The sequence below is a fragment of the Bidens hawaiensis genome, unplaced genomic scaffold (genome assembly GCF_021521415.1).
Source record: "Bidens hawaiensis isolate Kalapana, Puna unplaced genomic scaffold, B.hawaiensis_p1.1 tig00059276_1, whole genome shotgun sequence".
Taxonomy (NCBI): domain Eukaryota; kingdom Viridiplantae; phylum Streptophyta; class Magnoliopsida; order Asterales; family Asteraceae; genus Bidens; species Bidens hawaiensis.
The window spans coordinates 2785-20283 of NW_027500691.1; the positions used below are offsets into that span (position 1 = coordinate 2785).

Genomic DNA, 17499 nt, shown 5'->3' on the forward strand with positions numbered 1-17499 from the left:
GAAAATATATTTATAATAAATTACAAGATCTAAATTAGGAAAACATATTAGAATAATAAGACTGTCAATTGGTTGTAATGGCTTTAATTGTGCTCCTCGATTTTGGGATCTAATAAATTGACCGATTCCGTGAAATCTTTTTCTTTTTTTAATTATTTTTTCAACACTCCCCCTCAAGTTGAGTAGTGGGGTCTCCGATACTCAACTTGCTTAGACAATGGCCGAAGATTCTCCCATTAACTGATCTTCTGAAAGAACAAACGGGAGTTCTATAATTCATGTTTGAAGCTTCTCACTAATAAAGTATTTGTCGACTTCTACATGTTTTGTTCGATCATGTTGGACTGGATTTTCTGAGATTTGAATTGCAGCTTCATTGTCACACATAGTTCTACTTCTATCTTTCGGGGGAAAACCGATTTCTGTTAAGAGCTTCCGAACCCATAAGACTTCTGTTAAACCGCGTGTTATTCCTCTGAATTCAGCTTCTGCACTTGAGAAAGAAACTACCTTCTGTTTTTTACTTCTCTAAGTTACCATGTTCCCGCCAACTAACGTGAAATATCCTGATGTAGACCTTCGATTCCCTTTATCTCCTGCTCAGTCAGCATCTGTATATACCTGAATATCTAAATGCCCGTTTGGTTTGAATAGAACCCCATGACTAGTTGTCCTCTTGAGATACCTGATGATTCTTAACACAGCTTCCATGTGAGCAACATGAGGTTGGTGCATGAATTGACTAACAACCCCAACATCGTAAGCTATATCAGGTTGAGTGTGTGCGAGATATATTAACTTTCCCACCAAAAGTTGGTATCTTTCTTTATTTGCCAATTCCGCTTCAGGTTCCATGTGCAATATGTGGTTCACTATCATGGGGGTTTCTATTGGTTTGCAGTCCATCATACCTGTCTCTGCTAGAAGATCAAGTTTATACTTGTGTTGACTGATAAAGATCCCTTGTTTAGATCTTAATACTTCAATTCTCAGAAAATACTTTAATCTTCCCAGGTCTTTCATTTCGAATTCTGCAAATAGATTCCTTTTTAGTTGTTCCATTTCTTCCTTGTCATTTTCTGTAATAATCAAGTCATCAACATATACAGTTAGACATGTTACAAGATTGTTTCTTCTTTTTAGGAACAATGTATGGTTTGCGTTACTTTGTTTAAAACCATAATTTTTCATTGCGAGGGTAAACCTTCCAAACCATGCCCTAGGAGATTGCTTTAACCGATATATAGATTTTTTTAACCGACAAAACTTCTTGATTTTTATTTTCCCTTGGGAATCCGGGAGGGCGGGAGGAGCCTCCATGTATATTTCATCTTTAATTCTCCATGAAGAAAAGCATTCTTTACGTCAAACTGGTGAAGTGGTCATCCTTTATTGGTGGGAATAGAGAAAAGAACTCTAATTGTGTCAATCCTGGCAACTGGCGAGAAGGTCTCGGAATAGTCAATTTCATATGTTTGAGTGTAAGCTTTAGCTACCAGTCGGGCTTTATATCTTTCAATACTTCCATCCGGTTTATGTTTAACAGAAAAAACCCACCGACATCCTACATGTTTTTTTTTCACGTGGGAGGGCACACATCTCCCATGTGACCTTCTTCTTCAAAGTCTCCATTTTGGTTTCCATCGCCTCTCTCCAGTTTTTTGAATTCAAAGCATCGTCAACAGTAGCCGGAGTTTCTTTAGATCATAGAGAAGTTAAAAAAGCTTTAGCTTCGTTAGATAAGTTTCCTTTAGCAATATTTTCAATTGGATACTTGGATTTCCGAGCATCTTTTTCTAGGGAGTATCGTTTTGGTGGGACACCTCTATTTTCTCTTGGTGGCGGTACATCTTTTTTTATTGTACTTTCTTATATTTCTTCATCTGCTCTAGAGGCTTCTTCTTCTGAACTTTGGCTAACAGATTCTTGAACTTCAACCTGTTCTGTCATCATCTCACTTTCCTCATGGTTAGGAATAAAAGGAGTTTTGGGTTTGATTTCCTTGGTTGGTAATCTATTGATAAGGTATGAGGCAGTAGCAAGAGCCTCGGGCCAAAAAGATGTGGGCACACCGGATTCGATCATAAGAGCCAGAGTCATTTCTAAAAATAACCGGTTATTTTGTTCAGAGACACCATTTTGTTCAGAGTGTCTTGGGAAGTGGTTTGGTGAATCATTCCCTTGGTTTCAAAAAATTGCTTCATGGAGGCATTAACAAATTCACCTCCATTATCGGATCGTAAGATTTGGATATTAGTTTTATATTGGGTTTGTATCATGGTATGAAACATGACAAATTTTCCAAAAACTTCTGACTTGATTTTTAAGAAATATATATACCAACGTCATGCGGGTACAATCATCCACAAAAAGTAAAAAAAAAAACGAAAATTTTGCCCTTCATTAACTTTAGCTAGACCCCAAACATCAGAATGAATCAAATGAAAAGGTATATCAACTCCGGTATTATTTGGTTTAAACATTTGTCTATGGCTTTTGGCCAAAACACAGGTTTCACATGTTGACATACTATTGGAAAATTTAGGAAACAAATATGTAAATAACCGGTAGAAGGGTGCCCCAATCTTCTATGCCATAGCCATGCTTCTCTATCCGTTGTTCCATGAGCAAGCAATACAGTACCATTTGAAGTCACCTCATCCACATAATACAACCCTTGTCGTTCAGTGTCACGCCCAATGATCATCCCAGTCCTGATGTCCTGTAAGATACAAAAAGTATGGTGCATTAAGACGGTACAATTGAGCTCCTTTGTTACATGGCTAACAGACAATAGTTTATGTGACAGGGTGGAATATAAAGGCAGTTGGATAATTTAATTGTCGGAGATATTTCAACCGCCCCTCCCTTTTTTACCATCATGACACCCCCCCTGTCACACCCGGCCCTGAGCGGCGGAAACAGCCGGGCGCGCGCGAGTGGGGATTGATACTTAAGCACGGGCCATTGCAAACATTCAAGATAAGATTTTCATTGCGCATGAAATGTTTAATACAAATACATTACATTGTTTAAAAATTACATAAAATCATCCAAGTATAAAAACTGTTGAAGATTTCCACGCCATATCCCCTTGCGCGGCGAGAACAACCACGCGCATCGAAGGGATAGAACTAAAATCTTCCAAAAAGCTAGTTTTAGATGTTCAGCGTGAGGTGCTCTAAGTGTGACTCCATGCGCTACCTAGTTATCTCCTGAAAGACACGTAAAACATTTGAATCAGTATAAACTGAGTGAGTTCACAAGTTTTAGTAACTTGATAAATCGTATCGCGTCATAGTCTTGGCGAAAATCATATTAAAACACATTTCTGATTTCATGTCTAAACATATGCTTGATACACCGTATGAAAACATAGATCTGACAACATGTTTCTGTTAAGACCGTTCCGCGGGTTACGCGCGAACGTTTCTGGAAAACGTACTCGTCTATGCAAAGTGGCGCTGCCACTACGAGCTAAAATAGTGTAATACCGTCCCGCGGGTTGCGCGTGGACATTTCTGAAAAGCCGTGCTCGTCCATGCAAAGTGGAGCTGCCACTACGAGCGAATAATACTGTAATACCGTCCCGCGGGTTACGCGTGGACGTTGTGCCGGAAAACAAGGCGCTCGTCTGCGTAAGAGGAGCGACCTCTACGAGCGGGCTCAATCCCATAGTACTGCCCCATGACCATACTAGGCACTCGTCCATGCAAAGAGGTGCGACCCCTACGAGTGGGTGGATCAAACCAGCAGTCCCTACCCTTAGAGTTCCAATGGTAAAGTGATCACTTACTCGAGTTCTGGCGCACATACATCGTAAACCATAGATAACCGTTTGCATTGCTCATCATGAAACATAATTTAAACACAATCATTTACATAACTTGTAAGTATACCATGATAAATCGTAATTTAAGCACGTGTCCCTCGCCCCGAAAACAGTTTAAAAACAGTGAAAATAGTGAAAATAGGGGCTGTGAGACTCACCTGTGGTTCTTGTTAAGGGATTAATCGAGATTCGGGTTTTCTTGGTGTTGGCCTTTGAATTGAAGGTCTAGAATACGATTAAATAACAAGAAGTATTTATATTAAGATCAAGAAATAGGAGAATATAAGGGTTGGAAAGTAGATCTCAAGGTTATAATCTCGGCTTACCTAGTAACAGGATCGGAAATGAAAACAACGGATGCTTGGGAGATGATTAGTGCAAGTTTGCAGTTCTTAAGAGAGAAGTTTGAAGTGTGTTTGGGTGATAATTTGGGTTACATATTTATAGGCAAACTCAAGGGAACACAATCCCTTGCTTTAGGGAATTGTAATCTTTTCATATCTAGGTGTAATGATGATAAAGTATGGAAATTATTATTATTTATTTAAAAGTGGAGGAGTGGATAAAAGATCTTGATTTGATTTGGACAGGACATGCAGGTCTGGGGTTGGTGAGAATAGGGTGGCTGACAGTTGACTTTTCGTGTTACAGTGTGCTTTTTCAGGTACTTTTGTCAGTGTACAGTAAAAAGTGGAAAATCTCTGAAACACGCTACTGTTTCCTTTTGGGCGGGAGTAATCTCCTTACATCTGGAGAATAGACTAAGTGTTCTGCGCGTATCACTTTGTGCGCATAGCTTTCTGCGTGAAGGACATTTCTTTGCTGCGGGTAGGTGCGTAACCTTCTCGCAGTTAGGGACATTGAGTTTCATTTGTAGATTCTCCAGGTGGTCTTGGTATTTCAACATAGTGATCAGTCATGTTGAAGTCAATTCCATCTTGGAGCTTCAGACAAACTAGCTCTCAATGTTCCCGCCATGCGGGGAGGTTAGTTCCCTTCCGCACGCGCATAAACGATTTAGGATGCACCCGCCTTAGCATCATGCGAGATGGTCAACCCAATAGACAACATTAAGGACACATAAAACCAATACACTCGCGCATGGCGCATATAACATATGCCCACGCAGGTTCTTAACATGGCACGCTCGCGCAGGGCGCACATAACGTGCCCGCGCTGACTCTAACATAGCGCGCTCGCGCAGGGCGAACATAACAATTGCCCGCGCTGATTCTATCATAGCGCGCTCGCGCAGGGCGAACATAACAATTGCCCGCGCTGATTCTAATATAGCGCGCTCGCGCAGGGCGAACATAACAATTGCCTGCGCTGATTCTAATATAGCGCGCATAATATTTACAATCACCTAATTATTAGGTTGATTACTTAGTTTATAGGATTGGGAAATTACCGGGTGTCACATTTTCCCCCTGTTAAGAGAATTTCGTCCCGAAATTTAGGAGACGTTGCTGGCAGAAGCCATGCTCTGAAAGAGGTGTGGGTATTTCATGCGCATCTGGTCTTCTCTTTCCCAAGTGAATTCAGGCCCACGCCTCGAGTTCCATTGAACCTTTACTAACTTGATTCTGCTTCTGCGTAACTTTTGTTCTTTCCAATCGGTTACTGCTATAGGTTCTTCTACGAAGTGCAGTTGTTTGTCGATGTGAATCTCTTCCAACGGCAAAATCAACGTTTCGTCAGATAAGCACTTTTTGAGGTTGGATATATGGAACGTATCATGAACTCCACCGAGTTCGGCGGGTAAACGGAGTTTATAAGCAACCGGACCGATCCTTTCCAGGATCTCAAATGGTCCAATGTAGCGCGGATTCAACTTTCCTCGCTTGCCGAAACGGGGGACTCCTTTCCATGGAGAGACTTTCAAAAGTACTCTATCCCCTACTTGAAACTCCAACGGTTTCCTTCGCACATCTGCGTAGCTCTTCTGTCTGTCGCGCGCTGTCTTAAGACGATCCCGTATCTGAAAAATCTTGTCTGTTGTTTCTTGGATCAATTCTGGACCAGTCATTTGCTTGTCACCCACTTCAGCCCAGCACAGTGGGGATCTACACTTGCGCCCATACAAAGCTTCAAACGGCGCAGCCTTGAGGCTTGTGTGATAACTGTTGTTGTAAGAAAATTCGACCAATGGGAGATGAGTATCCCAGCTACCTCCGAAATCGATTGCGCACGCGCGCAGCATATCTTCCAATGTCTGGATTGTTCGCTCGCTTTGTCCATCTGTTTGGGGATGATATGCCGTACTCATGTCAAGACGAGTACCTAAAGCCCCTTGTAACGATCTCCAAAATCTTGAGGTGAACCGACTATCTCTATCAGAAATGATGGACACCGGGACTCCATGTTTTGAAACTACTTCTCGAATATACAATCGGGCTAACTTTTCCATCTTATCGGTTTCCTTGATCGGCAGGAAGTGTGCTGATTTAGTTAGCCGATCTACAATAACCCAGATCGTGTCGTAACCCCCAGGTGTCCTTGGCAGTTTGGTGATGAAGTCCATAGAGATTTGTTCCCACTTCCACATGGGAATTTCTGGCTGTTGAAGCAACCCTGATGGTTTCTGGTATTCAGCCTTTACCTTCGAACACGTCAGGCACTTACTGACATACGTCGCGATGGCGCCTTTAAGATTGGGCCACCAATACAGCGTTTTAACATCTTGGTACATCTTGTCTGCGCCAGGATGTACGGAATACCGCGTCTTGTGAGCTTCGTTTAATACTTGCTCGCGCAATCCTCCCTTGAGAGGGACCCATATGCGGTTAGCAAAATACCGAGTGTCGTTTTCCTTGATCTCCAAATTCTTAATCATACCCCCAAGGGATTCGTTTTTAACAAACTCTGGTTTCAAGGCTTCTTGCTGAGCGTCTCGGATGCGGGTAGAGAGATCTGCGTGAATGGTCAATCTTAGAGCCTTGACCCGTAGCGTTTTTATTCGCTCCTTCCTACTTAGCGCGTCCGCTACCACATTCGCCTTTCCAGGGTGATACTTTATTTCACAATCATAATCATTCAACAGCTCCACCCATCTTCGTTGCCTCATGTTTAAATCCTTTTGATCGAATATATGTTGAAGGCTCTTGTGATCCGTAAAGATTATACACTTTGTACCATAGAGGTAATGGCGCCAAATTTTTAGCGCGAAGACAACCGCTCCAAGTTCCAGATCATGAGTTGTGTAGTTCTTTTCATTGGTCTTGAGTTGGCGCGAGGCATACGCTATGACTTTGTCTCGCTGCATAAGGACACATCCGAGTCCCTGATGTGAAGCGTCACAGTAAACGACGATGTCATCCGTCCCCTCGGGCAGAGACAAAATTGGCGCACTACATAACTTCTGTTTTAACATTTGAAATGCTGCTTCCTGATTTTCGCCCCAAACAAACTTCTTGTCTTTCTGAGTTAGCGCGGTCAGTGGTAGAGCTATCTTGGAGAAGTTCTCAATGAAGCGTCGATAGTAGCCAGCTAGTCCTAGGAATTGCCTCACCTCAGTTGGGGTTTTTGGCGCTTCCCAGTTTTCGATGGCCTTGACTTTGGAAGGATCAACGTGTATTCCTTTCTCGTTTATAACGTGACCGAGAAAGTGAACTTCTCTAAGCCAAAACTCACACTTGGAAAACTTCGCATACAACTTTTCTTTCCTCAACAATTCCAAAATCAATCTCAGGTGTTGCTCATGCTCGGCCTTGGTCCGAGAGTAAATCAGAATATCATCTATAAACACAATCACAAACTTGTCCAAGTATGGTTTGCACACGCGGTTCATCAGATCCATGAACACAGCCTGCGCATTAGTTAGCCCGAAAGGCATCACTAAGAACTCATAATGGCCGTATCTAGTTCGGAAGGCTGTTTTCGGCACATCTTCCTCATGGACCCTAAGTTGGTGGTATCCTGACCGTAGATCTATCTTCGAATAATAACTGGATCCCTGCAACTGGTCAAATAAGTCGTCAATCCTCGGTAAGGGGTACCGATTCTTGACTGTCAGCTTGTTCAGCTCCCTATAGTCAATACACATTCTGAACGAACCATCCTTCTTCTTAACAAACAGTACTGGAGCTCCCCAAGGTGAGAAGCTTGGGCGTATGAAACCCTTATCCAATAGTTCCTGTAGCTGATTGGATAGCTCTTGCATCTCAGATGGAGCTAATCGATAAGGCGCTCGAGCTACTGGCGCAGCTCCTGGGACTAAATCAATACGAAATTCGACTTGTCGCGGCGGCGGTAATCCGGGCAAATCTTCAGGAAAAACTTCTGGAAATTCGCGCACTACTGGTAAGTCTTCAATTCTTCGCTCATCTCCTTTCTTTTCTACGACATGCGCCATGAAGGCGTAGCACCCTTTCCTTAGGCACTTGCGCGCCTTTAGGCACGAAATCAGTTTCGTCGCAACTCCCCTTCTTTCCCCTTGAATTACCAAGGTTTCTCCGTTCAACAGTGGGATCCGAACCTGCTTCTCATGGCAAATAACCTCTGCGTGGTTCTCGACTAACCAATCCATACCTACCACAATGTCAAAACTTCCCAAGTCTATTGGCAACAAGTTAATATTGAACCCGTGACCTCCCATGACTATTACACATTGTTCAGTTCTTTCGTTCGCGCATAACTGCCTACCATTGGCTAGTTCTATAGTATAAGGCGTGTCTAGCCTACTGCTTGCTAGGCCTAGGGAGTTTTTAAACTCAGCGGATATAAAACTTAGGTCAGCGCCAGTATCAAATAAAACAGATGCAAAATGGCCGTTAAGCAAAAACGTACCAGTTACCACATTCGGCTCTTCTTTAGCTTCGCCCGCGCCGATCACAAAAGCTCTCCCGCGAGCTTGGTTTCCCTTTTGCGGGCAATCCCGACTAAAATGCCCTGGCTTCCCGCATGCGTAGCAGTTGTCGCTCGCTCCAGCTTCTCTGATACGGCAATTCATCGCCTTGTGCCCTGGTCTGCCACATTTGGCGCATTCGATTCTTGCGCATTCACCCTCGTGGTGATACTTGCATTTGCTGCACCATGGGCGAGGCCCGCTGTATCCTTTCCTTGATGGCTCCGCGGCTTGGATCGCGTAAACCCTTGCGCTCTCCTGCTTCTTGAACGGTGTCTGCTTGGAGTCTGACCCTCGGTGGTGAGAGTTCCATTTCCTCTTGGAGTCAGAGGTTCGCTGCTCGTTTCCGCGCGTTGTCAACATACCCGCACGGACCGTATCCCTTGTAAGGGTGATGGCCCGCGCTACCCCGCCTCATCAAAGGTTGGAGGCGCTGCGGCGTTGAGCGGAACCCTAACAACAGGAGGTAACCCAAAGATATATCTCTCGATCTTCTTTTCCTCCGTGTTTGCCATGTCTGGCACCAACTGGCAAAGCTCGTTGAACCGGTTGTTGTAGGCGTCGATATCCGTTCCTACCATGGTGTGGTTCCAGAATTCCTGCTGCAGACTCTGGATTTCTGCGCGAGAGCAGAACTTTCTCATCATCATTTCCTTCAGTTCTTCCCAGGTCTTGTGAAGAGCAACTTCTCGCCCCAAAGTCTTCACTTGAAGCTTCCACCAAGACGAAGCTGCTTCTTGGAACATGCAGGTCGCGTAAAGGACCTTCTGGTTCTCACTACAACCGCTAATGGAGAGAACTGTCTCCATCTTGTCAATCCAGTTGTAGAGCCCAATGGCCCCTTCGGTACCCTTGAATGGCCAAGGCCTACAGGCCATAAATGTCTTATAGGAGCACCCTTTGTCCAAGGCTCCTGATTCGGGTTCTGGGGTCTCGTTCTGACGACCCTGACTTGATTCGGCCTTGCTGGCCTCATGTGTCGCGATCGCCTGCGCGATTATTTCCGCGAGTTCCTCGGGTGTCATGGTGATTCCCTTGGCTCTAGTTGGAGGCATTCTCGCTTTAAAAGAGAATGAAAATATATTAAACTTAGCGCATGTACTCTGAGCACATAATGTTCTTTATCTTTATTCACTAGACACTGTGCGACCCGTGTTCCTAAGTGTGTGTATAGTTTCTTTTGAAAATATTTTCTTTGAAAAAAAATATTTCATGCGATTCCCCAAGGGTTATAGTCTAGGTTAAAACTTCTTTTCCTAGTTCGCTATAACCAGTGCTCTGATACCAATCTGTCACACCCGGCCCTGAGCGGCGGAAACAGCCGGGCGCGCGCGAGTGGGGATTGATACTTAAGCACGGGCCATTGCAAACATTCAAGATAAGATTTTCATTGCGCATGAAATGTTTAATACAAATACATTACATTGTTTAAAAATTACATAAAATCATCCAAGTATAAAAACTGTTGAAGATTTCCACGCCATATCCCCTTGCGCGGCGAGAACAACCACGCGCATCGAAGGGATAGAACTAAAATCTTCCAAAAAGCTAGTTTTAGATGTCCAGCGTGAGGTGCTCTAAGTGTGACTCCATGCGCTACCTAGTTATCTCCTGAAAGACACGTAAAACATTTGAATCAGTATAAACTGAGTGAGTTCACAAGTTTTAGTAACTTGATAAATCGTATCGCGTCATAGTCTTGGCGAAAATCATATTAAAACACATTTCTGATTTCATGTCTAAACATATGCTTGATACACCGTATGAAAACATAGATCTGACAACATGTTTCTGTTAAGACCGTTCCGCGGGTTACGCGCGAACGTTTCTGGAAAACGTACTCGTCTATGCAAAGTGGCGCTGCCACTACGAGCTAAAATAGTGTAATACCGTCCCGCGGGTTGCGCGTGGACATTTCTGAAAAGCCGTGCTCGTCCATGCAAAGTGGAGCTGCCACTACGAGCGAATAATACTGTAATACCGTCCCGCGGGTTACGCGTGGACGTTGTGCCGGAAAACAAGGCGCTCGTCTGCGTAAGAGGAGCGACCTCTACGAGCGGGCTCAATCCCATAGTACTGCCCCATGACCATACTAGGCACTCGTCCATGCAAAGAGGTGCGACCCCTACGAGTGGGTGGATCAAACCAGCAGTCCCTACCCTTAGAGTTCCAATGGTAAAGTGATCACTTACTCGAGTTCTGGCGCACATACATCGTAAACCATAGATAACCGTTTGCATTGCTCATCATGAAACATAATTTAAACACAATCATTTACATAACTTGTAAGTATACCATGATAAATCGTAATTTAAGCACGTGTCCCTCGCCCCGAAAACAGTTTAAAAACAGTGAAAATAGTGAAAATAGGGGCTGTGAGACTCACCTGTGGTTCTTGTTAAGGGATTAATCGAGATTCGGGTTTTCTTGGTATTGGCCTTTGAATTGAAGGTCTAGAATACGATTAAATAACAAGAAGTATATATATTAAGATCAAGAAATAGGAGAATATAAGGGTTGGAAAGTAGATCTCAAGGTTATAATCTCGGCTTACCTAGTAACAGGATCGGAAATGAAAACAACGGATGCTTGGGAGATGATTAGTGCAAGTTTGCAGTTCTTAAGAGAGAAGTTTGAAGTGTGTTTGGGTGATAATTTGGGTTACATATTTATAGGCAAACTCAAGGGAACACAATCCCTTGCTTTAGGGAATTGTAATCTTTTCATATCTAGGTGTAATGATGATAAAGTATGGAAATTATTATTATTTATTTAAAAGTGGAGGAGTGGATAAAAGATCTTGATTTGATTTGGACAGGACATGCAGGTCTGGGGTTGGTGAGAATAGGGTGGCTGACAGTTGACTTTTCGTGTTACAGTGTGCTTTTTCAGGTACTTTTGTCAGTGTACAGTAAAAAGTGGAAAATCTCTGAAACACGCTACTGTTTCCTTTTGGGCGGGAGTAATCTCCTTACATCTGGAGAATAGACTAAGTGTTCTGCGCGTATCACTTTGTGCGCATAGCTTTCTGCGTGAAGGACATTTCTTTGCTGCGGGTAGGTGCGTAACCTTCTCGCAGTTAGGGACATTGAGTTTCATTTGTAGATTCTCCAGGTGGTCTTGGTATTTCAACATAGTGATCAGTCATGTTGAAGTCAATTCCATCTTGGAGCTTCAGACAAACTAGCTCTCAATGTTCCCGCCATGCGGGGAGGTTAGTTCCCTTCCGCACGCGCATAAACGATTTAGGATGCACCCGCCTTAGCATCATGCGAGACGGTCAACCCAATAGACAACATTAAGGACACATAAAACCAATACACTCGCGCATGGCGCATATAACATATGCCCACGCAGGTTCTTAACATGGCGCGCTCGCGCAGGGCGCACATAACGTGCCCGCGCTGACTCTAACATAGCGCGCTCGCGCAGGGCGAACATAACAATTGCCCGCGCTGATTCTATCATAGCGCGCTCGCGCAGGGCGAACATAACAATTGCCCGCGCTGATTCTAATATAGCGCGCTCGCGCAGGGCGAACATAACAATTGCCCGCGCTGATTCTAATATAGCGCGCATAATATTTACAATCACCTAATTATTAGGTTGATTACTTAGTTTATAGGATTGGGAAATTACCGGGTGTCACACCCCCCCCCCCCCCCCGGTTTTCGGTTTGAATATGACTTCTTTTTGCTTTATGGGCTGAGACAATGTTGGATATATCAAATGTCATTGTGTCGGTGGCCCCACAGTCAAAGATCCAACGATTATCTTGTTCTTGACAATTTTGAGGCATATTGACTTTTCCAATACTAAAGGGTTCTTTTTGTAATACTGCACCATCACTTTCCTCACCCATTTTTGACTCCACGTATGCCGCAATTTCTCAAATCCATTCTCTATATTTATCTTTGATTTTTCAGTACCATTGTCGAAGGTGGTTGTCGCTTTTCCCGCTTGAGTTCCAGTATGCGTATTCGATTTTTTGTGGCCGTCATTCCACCAATCGGGATAACCGACCATGAAGGACTGGTCTTTGGTGTGCTTGGACATCCCGCAATGAATGCACTTTAATTTTGATTTAACAAATCTGGATGACGATAATATTCCGGTGAGGTCTGACCGGTGTTGCCCCTTTGTAGTTAACCCTAGACCATCGGTCTCAATTGTTCTGTTGGCAACGAGTCCAGCCGCCACACCAGTTCGGGGATTTTCATAGGTGGTTCCAAGAATTCCTTGGTGAGCCATTTCCTTCCTGACCGCCGCGTAGGCCCCCTCAACAGAGGGAAGTCGGTCACACCGGAGAATTTCCCTTTTTATCGGATGAAACTGTTGGTTAAGAGAGTTTAGAAATTGAAATAGTTTTTGTTCTGACCTGACTTTATTGTACGTTGCTATGTCTACGGTACAAGTCATGGGATTTGGATCCCTTCGATCAATCTCTCCCCATATGCCCTATAACATGATCCAGAACTCTTCAAGAGACGAACCACTACTGTACATAACCACCAAGGCGTCCCACGGTGTTTTTGCTGTGGGAAACTCGGTGAGGTCGGCGGCTAGCACGGGTTCGATGTTTTGTATGAGCCACGAGAACACGACGAGATCATCCTGTTCCCACTGCTCGTATTTTTCATCTTTCATCTTTCATCTGATGCGTTTGGTGGTGTAGGGTTTCAGAACAGGTGACTTAATAGGGTTTTGGATTTCCCCCTGTAGCGAATCGAATCATTCGGGCCCATAAGGCATAATTCTGGTTGTTTAGCTTGAGACTGATCTTCAAGCTATCGGAAAGGGTTTGTTTTAGGATTTGATTCTGGGTATAGAGGTTGGTTTGAAGAAGGTTCGCAAGTTGAACTGCGAGTTCGTTCGGACTGCAGTCCCCAGACATGGTAGCCTTGATTTGAGATCAGGTAGATTATGAGCTAAAAGAATCGTTTCACCGCTCTGATACCATGTTGTGAATCAAAGAGCTTGATGCTTATGAATGTATTTGATATATTTGTGAATGAATTTTACAATAACAGGGAAAACATATTTATAATAAAATACAAGGTCTAAATTAGGAAAATATATTAGAATAATAAGGCTGTCAATTGATTGTAATTGCTGTAATTGTGCTCCTTGATTTTGGGATCTAATAAATTGACAGATCCTGTGAAATCTTTTTCCCTTTTTAATTATTTTTTTCAACCCTTTTGGTTTTTCTTTAGGGAGAATCAAACCACAGCCCGGCCAATCAGAGCTAGATGAAGGAAATGGGTTAAAGGTTGAATTTGAGGGTGCGCAGTAGCAAAATCAGCATAATCCTAGTGGTTGACGACCTATGAGCTAGCGAAATGAAGATAGGTTTCAGACCCACAATTAATTAAGGCCTCCAAATTATTAAAAAGGTTGACGGCCTATGGGCCAGTGAAATGAAGATAGGGGTTAGCCCACAATTAATTAAAGCCTCCAAATTATTAAAAAAATGCATTATATTATATATTAATGGGTGTATTAGCAATAGAAATAACTATTGTTTTAGTGGTAATCCTTTGTCTTGCTTAGTGTTAGATCACAAGATTGAGACCGATTATCAACACATTTTTTATACACAATTGTTTAGAAAATGTAACAAATTCTTTTCAATTTAAACCTCTAATATCATTAAGCTGGTCCTACTAGTGATACCAGACAATGAGTTAAAGTTTGAATTTAACCTATTTCCTTTATCATCATCATGCTCCATTCAAATTATATTTTCATTTTAACACAAAAATTATATTACTAACATGAGTTTTCAAAATAATAACAATAATAATACTATTTATTCAAGTGCACGTTAACATATGTGCGCTATACATAAATGGTAAATGTGCTATTTATGTAGAAATGGTAATTAAGATTTTGAAGAATTAGTCTGAGAAGCGAGCCATTTCTGCACAATGACCATTGATTCTTCAGGCTTGTAAATTGCCACCGAGTGACCCGCGCCCTGCAAAGCATATAACATTTGCTCGTGTTTAGTCTATAAATCATATGAGCAACTATTGTTTTCAACTCACTTTAGTTAACTTGACTAAAATAAATGGTTAACTTGGGACAATGTTTAGTCTACAGTGTTGCAGATGTTTTTATAATTAAATATAAATATAAATGAAAATGCACATAAGTGCTCAATACTATTATTAAAATATTAATATGTGATTGATAATTCTTGCATCTTACCTTGATGGTGGCATATTTCAAAGAGAAATTGGCCTCTGAGTATGTCTTCTCATATCTGCATACCAACAAAAGATGTTCATAATGAAGACTCGGCATACTTATTACAATATTGCATAACTAATAAAAATAACCAAAGCATAACCCGGTTTTAGTATATGATGAATGTCTAAAACATTAAGAACTCGAACTCACCCACCAACTTGAGTTCGAATGAACCATGGTTTCCAAGGACTAGTGACTCTAAGCTTTAGACTCTTTATCCATCGTTATGTGCTGATATATGGAAATGTCATGTCATGATCACCACTGCAAATCAATTCAACACACTTTCAATTAGACTATAAAAGAGGAGATCGAGGGGAGGGGTTGTCACTTGTCGGGTTAAGGAAATCGCTTACTTGATGATCATGGCACGGCAGTTCTTGGTAACAAATTGTTTGTAGTAGTTCACGCTGCTAAAGATGTCATGAGAGTAATACATGGAATCCGGTTTCCCCAATAAGTCGCTAATGTTCGAGTTGCTGAATTGAAATGTACCCACAGTTTCCTACATAATCATAACACAAACATTCAAAAAAATATTTTTTTTTATTATTTGACATCTATACGTTGTTGATCATTTCATCATTGATAGTCTAGGTGTATGATTAGCGTACCTTACGAACGTTGAGAGCTTGTCTCACGGTTTCCTTGTTTGCCCAAGTATTAGAATAGGAATAAATGGTATCCTAAATATAAAATATAGTCATAGAAAAGGTTATGCATTAGATATATGTAACACAGGGTTAAGGATTTATGGTCGAGGGTTAAATTTACTCGGCAAATTAGTGTTGGATCTTCTGCATCACAAACTGGATCTAAGATATAATTCACATTGATCCGATGCAAGCTCTACAAACGAAAAGGTTAATAAGTTAGAATGCGAATAAGAGGTCACTAACACAAGTAACGAAAGATCAGGGACGTTCGTTGATCAACTCGCCTCATTTATTGGGCGAAGACTATCCAAACACAATGTGTTATTTGGATTGATGTATACGTATTTACCTCCACAGTGTACTTTTGCTGTCTTCAAAGATCAAAATAGGATTAAACCAACTAATAATAAACACATTTCATTTTATGCATGAAATAAATGATTCATAGTTTAATATTAGTTACCTCATATAGCTCAGGATCGATAAGTCCAACTCGATAAGCGAATTCAGTTCTTGCATTAAAATTTATGAACTTGTCTATAAGTGGGTTGACAACCAACAAACCCTACACAAAGATCCAAATACATGAACTATGAATCAATGACACGGTAAATAAATCCGAGTTATGTAAGTGCAAAATATTGAGTTACCTTAATTTTTAGTTCTGGTCTAAGCCCTCGTCCATTGCCTACAAAAGAAGAAGTTTAATAAAGAAAACCTCTCATGTGCAGAAATTCGTTATTTACAATTAACCGGTAACATTTTAAACACGCCCTAAGTACTTTTTCTTTCTACGTGTACAATTGTTACCATTATATATCTCCGAAACAACTCTAGGAACGATAAGTCCTATGTAAGAAATCCCCGTGATGTATAATGGATTATCGAGAAAGATAGGATGGTCAATGAGCCACTGCAAATTCATTAAAACACGATCAATCATTAGACACAAATTAACAATGAGAAGAACGCCTTTCATTACCAAAATATAAATATGAAAAAAAACATAATATAATTATTTTTACATGTGGGTCTATTTGTCATGGGGTTTACTCAGGAGGAAACCCACAACTTGAAAAACCCAAGATTAATAGATCACCCTTGTGTTTGAAGAACACATAGGCTTGTTTAATACAATCACTATATATAGAACCACATAATCCCTTGTATGATGTGGAGAGAAAAATAGTAGATTCTACGGTAACAAAACCGTCTTATATGTCACACGACTCAAAGCAAGTTGTTCTCATAGTTCTCTTCTAGTCTTCTTAGTATTGTCATATTGCTGACATTTAAAAAGACATTCACCTAAAGAGACGTGTGGATCAACTGACCAAAAAACTAGCGCTACATCGATCAAACTTATGATTTAGTTTCTGACCTTTCTTATAAACTCGTATGCATGTGTCACTACAAGGGAATCACTGTTTTTCTTTGATGAATTCCATCTCTTTACATATGAAAAACCAGTGTCAGCAGGAAGATCTATGAATATGATGTTAGCTGTCTGCAAAAACCATAAACACGAAAATTGTTACAAATCGGGTGTGAGTGATTTTCTTTAAAGATGCATTGAAACAAAAAATACTAATGACATGGGTCTCTTTTTAGAAATCACCGAACATCAAAACATAGATAAAAAAACGTACCGAAATGACATATTTAGAAATCATGAAAAAGTTATTCGTAATAAAAAATGTGTAAAGAAAAAAAAAGAGAACCTTAAAAAAATTAATAATAATTAAATAAATACTAATAAACATTGAAAAAAAACAAGTTAAATAGAAAAAATGAACCACTAAATATAAAACTAAAGAAAAAAAAAAGGAAAATTGGATTTAAATAATCCTAATATGAACTATTGGCAAATAATAGTCCCACCTAACGAGCCCTATCTTTTAACATATTTG

General features: G+C 41.3%; 1 pseudogene; it reads right to left on the bottom strand.

Annotated features, from left to right (window-relative positions):
• Positions 1–14562: 14562 nt before the first annotated feature.
• On the bottom strand, positions 14563–17186 carry LOC143602636 (serine carboxypeptidase-like 2; annotated as a pseudogene).
• Between the last annotated feature and the right edge of the window lie 313 nt (positions 17187–17499).